Genomic DNA, 8,494 nt, shown 5'->3' on the forward strand with positions numbered 1-8,494 from the left:
TACAGTAAATCGCAAGTTAGAATCTCACTGATGATGTGCCACAATAAAAAATAAAAGTGGTTTCCATTTGTCCTATCTGTGCTTGCAGTTCAAAACAGTTAACCTATGCTAGTCTTATTGAAATACTTTTAATAAGTTTTAAGGAAGAAATTCTAAAACCTCAAATTCAAATAACCTTTACATTTATTTTACCATTGCATTTCATGGGTGGCAGGTAGCCTAGTGGTTAGAGTGTTGGGCCAGTATCCGAAAGGTTGCTAGATTGAATCCCTGAGCTGACAAGGTAAAAGTCTGTTGTTCTGCCCCTGAACAAGGCAGTTAACCCACTGTCATTGTAAATAAGAGTTTGTTCTTAACTGACTTGCCTAGATAAAAAAAAAAATTCTTCTGAGAACACAATAATAACCTCCCAGGTAAACTTTCAGGGAATCATAGTAAAATGTTCTCAGAACCCCCAAAAAATGTCAGTTCCCTGAGCACCCAAAATGTTCTCAGAATGTAAAGAAAAGTTTTTGCGGTCAGGAAACTTGTGGCTTTGTTCCCAGAACCAATGGGAAACCAAAAACGTACATTCCCACAACTTCCAAGGAACCAAATGTGCTAGCTGGGATAGCCCTGATACTGTATGTTGTGGCCAGGCCCTCTCTACACAATGTGGGCCAGATAAGCAGTGTGCTCTCCCCTGCTGAGCAGTAATCCTGGAGTTATGTGAGAGGTATTTTGGCCCCAATCTTCAGGAGAACAGAAGCTTCTGTAACCTTGAGTAACTGGAGCAATCTTTTTTTGTATCCAATCAAAAATCTCAAATCACCTGCATTAGTCATGGACAGGGCAGTGAATCCAGACAAGCCATCACAGGCCGCGCTGCCATGCTACCTTACTGTCTTGTGAAATTCCCTCAAGGTATAACAGAAACATGTGCTTTGATTTGGCGATCACAACCCTTTAAGTAGCAGCAGAATGGAAATACAATGTCAACTTGTGGGGTTCAGTATTCCTCTACTTCTGCACAAACAGACATTTAAAAAAAATGTCAATGCATATTTTGATAGGATTGTGATCTGTTTCAGTTCCATTCACTTATACCAAGCTAAAGGTTATATTTATCTTTACAAGCTTATCATTGTAAAGATAGGGATCCAATCTGCATTTTACCCCCTAATTGACCTTTCACAATGGGCCAGCTTCCTATGTGTCAATCCTGTTTGCGGTAAGAATAAATTGTTTTGTTTTCTTAGCGAGAAGATATGCATAATTTGATAAGGATCTTCATCATTACTCCTACAATAGCCTTACTTTAACATTAATGGACCATCAGCATGGACCTCCAGCTGTTAAGCTTTGTTTATTCTAATGTCAAGCAAAGAGTCTTATCAAGAGGTTGTTCTCCGTCTTATGATAAGTCAAACACCCACAATGCAGGTATTATGCAGTAACGTTAGCTTAAAACTTCTTATGGATAGGGGACAGCATTTTCATGTTTGGATGAAAAGCGTGCCCAGAGTAAACGGCCTGCTACTCAGTCCCAGTTGCTAATATATGCATATTATTAGTAGATTTGGATATAAAACAGTCTGAAGTTTCTAAAACTGTTTGAATGATGTCTGTGAGTATACCAGAACTCATATGGCAGGCAAAACCCTGAGAAGAAATCCAACCAGGAAGTTGGAAATCTAAGGTTTGTAGTGTTTCAACTCTTTGCCTATCCAAGATAGTGGAAATGGGGTAATGTTGCACTTCCTAAGGCTTCCACTAGATGTCAACAGTCTATAGAACCTTGTTTGATGCTTCTACTATAAAAGGAGGGGGGAATGAGAGGAGATTGAGTCAAAGGTCTGGCAGAGTGCCACGACCTGGTCACGCACATTCACATGAGAGGTAGCTTGCGTTCCATTGCATTTCTGAAGACAAAGGAATTCTCCAGTTGGTACATTATTGAAAATTTATGACAAAAACATCCTAAAGATTGATTCTATACTTAGTTTGACATGTTTCTACTGACTGTTCGTCTGACTTTTCATCTGAACTTTCTCCTGGACCTGCCCGCGCGACGTCAGTTTGGATTGTGTACTAAACGCGCGGACAAAAGGAGGTGTTTGGACATAAATTATGGACTTTATCGAACAAATCAAACATTTATTGTGGAACTGGGATTCSTGGGAGTGCATTCTGATGAAGATCATCAAAGGTAAGTAAATATTTATAATTCTATTTATGACTTATGTTGACTCCAACATGGCGGATATCTCTTTGGGTCGATTGGGCTCTGAGCGCTGTACTCAGATTATTGCATGGTGTGCTTTTTCTGTAAAGTTTTTTGAAATCTGACACAGCGGTGGCATTAAGGAGAAGTTTATCTAAAGTCCCATGCATAACACATGTATTTTCATCAACATTTATAATCAGTATTTCTGTAAATTGATGTGGCTCTCTGCAAATGTACAGGATGTTTTGGAAGCAAAACATTACTGAACGTAATGCGCCAATGTAAACTGAGATTTTTGGATACAAATATGAACTTTATCGAACAAAACATACATGTATTGTGTAACAGGAAGTCCTATGAGTGTCATCTGATGAAGATCATCAAAGGTTAGTGATTAATTTTCTCTCTATTTCTGCTTTTTGTGACGCCTCTCTTTGGCTGGAAAAATGGATKTGTTTTTCTGTGGCTATGTATTGACCTAACATAATCGTTTGGTGTGCTTTCGTCATAAAGCCTTTTTGGAATCTGACACGTTTGCTGGATTCACAACAAGTTTAGCTTTAATTTGGTGTATTGCATGTGGATTTCATGAAAGTTTAATTTTAATAGTAATTTATTTGAATTTGGCGCTCTGCATTTTCACTGGATGTTGGCCATGCGGGACGCTAGTGTCCCACATATCCCAGAGATGTTAACTATCTCAGACTCTACTCAATGCCCATGAGCACAACCCACAAAGGTTGTCAACTGTGACAGAGTCAACACTTGACTCTCTAAATTAAGACATGAGCAAGGGCTACACTCTCCCAGCATTAAGGGAAAATTCCAACCCAAAACTATGTTTTGGTATTTGTTTTATTAGTCCATTGTTGATACAGTCCAATAATATTTTACATGTCAGCAATCAAGTTTTCAAAATGTAGATCTTTCAAAATACAGCCGGTATAATGCATTTTGTATGACACATTTTAGCATTTGGTTTTGGGTGGAGTTTTCCCTTAAGTGCTACCTGACAAAAAGCACTTGTGGTTGCTGTTTCAAAACATTTTAATTTTCCTCTCCCCCTCGGACATTCCAGAGTTTTTCAAGCTGATAATTTTCATGTATACTTTCATGTATACATGAAATACAGTCTCAAATCTCTGGAAGACTGAAACAGGTTTCCCTCAAGAATTTCCCCGTATTTAGTGCCATCCATCATTCCTTCAATTCTGACCAGTTTCCCAGTCCCTGCTGATGAAAAACATCCCCACAGCATGATGCTGCGACCACCATGCTTCACTGTGGGGATGGTGTTCTCGGGGTGATGAGAGGTGTTGGGTTAGCGCAAAACATAGCATTTTCCTTGATGACCAAAAAGCACAATTTTAGTCTCATCTGACCAGAATATCTTCTTCCATATTTATGGGGAGTCTCCCACATGCCTTTTGGTGAACACCAAATGTGCTTGCTTATTTTTTTATTTAAGCAATGGCTTTTTTCTGGCCACTCTTCTGCAAAGCCCAGCTCTGCGGAGTGTGCAGCTTAAAGTGGTCCTATGGACAGATACTCCAATCTCCGCTGTGGAGCTTTGCAGCTCCTTTGGGGTTATCTTTGGTCTCTTTGTTGCCTCTCTGATTAATGCCCTCCTTGCCTGGTCCATGAGTTTTGGTGGGCGGCCCTCTCTTGGCAGGTTTGTTGTGGTGCCATATTCKTATTTTTTTTTTAGAATGCATTTAATGGTGCTCCGTGGGATGTTCAAAGTTTCTGATATTTTCTTATAACCTAAACCTGATCTGTACTTCTCCACAACTTTGTCCCTGACCTGTTTGGAGAGCTCCTTGGTCTTCATGGTGCCGCTTGCTTGGTGGTGACCCTTGCTTAGTGGTGTTGCAGGCTCTGGGGCCTTTCAGAACAGGTGTATATATATACTGAGATCATGTGACAGATCATGTGACACTTAGGTTGCACGCAGGTGGACTTTATTTAACTTCTTCGGGATCGGTGTCCCTTCCACGAGACTGCTGAGCTAACATAGGCTAATGCAGTTAGCATGAGGTTGTAAGTAACAAGAACATTTCCCAGGACATAGACATATCTGATATTGGCAGAAAGCTTACATTCTTGTTAATATTCTGAGAACCTGACTTTAAATAGAACCATGAGGAAATTTGCAAAAAAGTAATGAAACACCAAAAAAAACTGAGAAATCCAACCAGGAAGTGGGAAATCTGAGGTTTGTAGTTTTTCAAAGCTTCAAAGCTACCGAATACAGTGTCTATGGGGTCAAGTTGCACTTCCTAAGGCTTCCACTAGATGTCAACCGTCTTTAGAAACTTGTTTCAGGCTTCTGCTATAAAGAAKGGGGGAATGGGAGCTGAATGAGTCATGGGTCTGGCAGAGTGTCTCAGGCTCGTGACGCATGCTCTCGACAGAGTTAGCTCTCGTTCCAGTGCTTTGCTACAGACAATGGAATTCTCCGGTTGGAACATTATGGATGATTTATGTTAAAAACATCCTAAAGATTGATTCCATACATCGTTTGACATGTTTCTACGACCTGTAACGGAACTTTTCAAGTTTTTGTCTGGACGTAGTGCTCATGAAGATGGATTACTGGGCTGAACATGCTAACAACTCGTGGCTATTTGGACATAAATGATGGACTTTATGGAACAAATCAGTCATTTATTGTCGAACTGGGATTCCTGGGAGTGGATTCTGATGAAGATCATCAAAGGTAAGTGAATATGTATAATGTTATTTCTAACTTCTGTTGACTCCAACATGGCGGATATTTCTTTGGCTGGATTGGGCTCTGAGCGCCGTACTCAGATAATGCTTTTTCCGTATTTAAAAAAAGAAATCTGACACAGCGGTTGTATTAAGGAGAAGTCTATCTTTAATTCTGTGAATAAGATTTGTATCTTTTATCAATGTTTATTATGAGTATTTCTGGGATTTCTGTGGCTATCTGCAAAATCACCGGATGTTTTGGATTCACAACATTACTGCACCTAACGCGCCAATGTAAACTGAGATTTTTGGATATAAATATGCACATTATCGAACAAAATATACATGTATTGTGTAACATGATGTCCTATAACGGAACTTTTCAAGTTTTTGTCTGGACGTAGTGCTCATGAAGATGGATTACTGGGCTGAACATGCTAACAACTAGTGGCTATTTGGACATAAAAGATGGACTTTATGGAACAAATCAGTCATTTATTGTGGAACTGGGATTCCTGGGAGTGTCAACTGATGAAGATCATCAAAGGTTAGTGATTCATTTGATCTATATTGCTGCTTTTTGTGACTCCTAACTTTTGCTGGAAAAATGGCTGTGTGTTTTTTTGACTTGGCTCTGAACTAAAATAATCATATGTTGCGCTTTCGCTGTAAAGCCTTTTTGAAATCGGACACGATGGGTAGATTAACAAGAAGTGTATCTTTCATTTGCTGTATTGGACTTGTTAATGTGTGAAAGTTACATATTTCAAAAAAATATTTATGAATTTCGCGCGCTGCCTTTTCAGGGGACTGTTGTCGAGGGGTTCCGCTAGCGGAATGCCTGCGCTAGAAATGCTAACTGGGTTAAGCCCTGAGCCGCTTTGAGCTGGCCTTCTGGGCAAGGTGTGTGTTTGCGCTAATCAAGCCTACTCGAATGACCCTGCTGCCCTGGAGCTGGAGAGGAAGTGAAAGTCAATTACACCCTAACGTTACAGCCACGAGATACAAAAAGAGCATGCAGACGAAGCCAACAAGCATCATTCTCTATTCTTGGATCTGAATCAACTTTACCCCAAAAGAGAAGAAGCAAGAAAAATACCTCTCTCACCAAACTATAAGAAACATATGGTTTTCAGAACGTAATGTGCTAGCTGGATTTACTGCCTGTTGTGTAGATTGACTCACCAATGGAGCCCCACAGTGGAGGTGTCATAATACCCATAAAACCTAGCGGTCAAACAGGAAAATGTTTTTTCCACCCTTCATACTGTGGTACTCGATAAGGCCCTATTTCTGTGGAAATGATGGGTCAAGTTAGTTTGCATGTTAAAGTCATAAATGTGAAAGAAACAACTCGAATTGACAGAATTAATTGGAACAAATCTAATCACACTCTGAAACAGAAACCATAAAGTGGATGTACTGTAGGCCTATTGAGTAAGAAAATCCTCTCGAACATATTCTCTTTTACTTTAAATAATAAATGACCTTGACCTCACTGCAAAGTCAGCTTGAATGACATCTTCTGAAGTGAACTGCTCTTATAATTGATTTGGGATGTACTATTGATCTGCACACATAAATATTTCAAGTAACCACATTTAGGCCTAATTAGGCATGAAAAATTTGAGCTATTTGTGACAATATCCTGATTCATGGTGAAATCACTGAGACCATGCATTTTATATGATATATATTTAAGTTGAGCACAAAGCACAGTATGCTATCAGGGGTTGCCAATACCAGACACTGGTTATCTAACCCTCTCCACATAAAGTATCTTAAAACTTCTCGCTATTTTAAAAATCGTGCCCAATTTAAACGGCCTCGTACTCTATTCTAGATCATACAATATGCATATTATTATTACTATTGGATAGAAAACACTCTCAAGTCTCTAAAACTGTTTGAATTATATCTGTGAGTAAAACAGAACTCATTTTGCAGCAAACTTCCAGACAGGAAGTGAAAAATCTGAAAACGAGGCTCTGTTTCAGGGCCCGCCTATTCAATTGCCTTATATTTATCGATATGCATGCACTTCATACACCTTCCACTAGATGTCAACAGGCAGTGGAAGGTGGAATGGGGTGTCTAGCTTGATCTGAGATCGAACAAGAGCTTTTGGAGTGGCAGGTCAGGAATTTCCTTTATCTACCTAAGCGCGCGAAGCACCTCCATATTGTCTTCTGATAAGCGTTCGGTATACACGGCTAATATCTCCGGCTATGATTTTATATGATACATGTGATAATAACATCGTAAAGTATGTTTTTTCAACCGAGTTTTATCAGATTATTCAACGTTTATTGGGACTTTTGGAGTTTTCCGTTCTTTGCGTCGAGAGAAAATGGGAACGTCATCAACATTGGCTAGCATTGTGGCGCGAATTCGACAGGAGAAAAGGACATTCTAAAACCAAACAACGATTTATTCTGGACCAAGGACTCCTTGTACAAGATTCTGATGGAAGCTCAGCAAAAGTAAGAACAATTTATGATGTTATTTCGTATTTCTGTGGAAAATGTTATTTCTATTCTCCGCCGTTTTGGCGGGCGCTGTCTCGCAATAACGCAAGCTGTTTGTTATGGTAAAGTAATTTTTTTAAATCTAACACGGCGGTTGCATTAAGAACCAGTGTATCTTTCATTTGCTGTACAACATAGCTCCTGACATTCTGGGGAAATGTTGCTACATTTTCACAATGTATAACCACGGTTTGCAGCTCTAAATATGCACATTTTCGAACAAAACATAAGTGTATTGTATAACCTGATGTTATAAGACTGTCATCTGATGAAGTTGTTCAAGGTTAGTGATTCATTTTACATCTTTTGCTGGTTTTTGCGAATGCTATCTATGCGGTGAATAAATGCGTTTGTGTGTTTGGCTATTGTGGTAAAGCTAATTATATAAGCGATATGTGTTGCTGTAAAACACTTAAAAAAATCGGAATATTGGTCATGGATTCAAGATTTATTTTCTTCATATTTGCTGTACACCATGTATTTTTCATAAATGTTTTATGATGAGCATTTAGGTATTTCACGTTGCTCTCTGTAATTATTCTGGCTGCTTTGGTGATATTTTTTGATGGTAGCTGCAATGTAAAACTATGATTTGATACCATCAAATTGCACATTTTCGAACAAACAATAAATATGTTTATCTGTATAACATGTTATAAGACTTGTCATCTGATGAAGTTGTTTCTTGGTTAGTGACTAATTATATCTCTATTTGGTCGGTTTTATGATAGCTACCTATGCGGTAAAAAAATTGTGAAAATATGCGGTTGAGTCTTTGGCTATTGTGGTTAGCTAATAGAAATACATAGTGTTTTCGCTGTAAAACATTTTAAAAATCGGAAATGATGGCTGGATTCACAAGATGTTTATCTTTCATTTGCTGTATTGGACTTGTGATTTCATGAAAATTATATTATATCCCTGTCCCGTTAGGCTAGGCTATGCTAGTCAGCTTTTTTGATGAGGAGGATCCCGGATCCGGGATGGGTATCACTGAAAGGTTTTAATGTGTACAATTCATTTTTTTTTTCATTCCCAGAATATT

This window comes from Salvelinus sp. IW2-2015, linkage group LG33 (genome assembly GCF_002910315.2).
Source record: "Salvelinus sp. IW2-2015 linkage group LG33, ASM291031v2, whole genome shotgun sequence".
Taxonomy (NCBI): Eukaryota; Metazoa; Chordata; class Actinopteri; order Salmoniformes; family Salmonidae; genus Salvelinus; species Salvelinus sp. IW2-2015.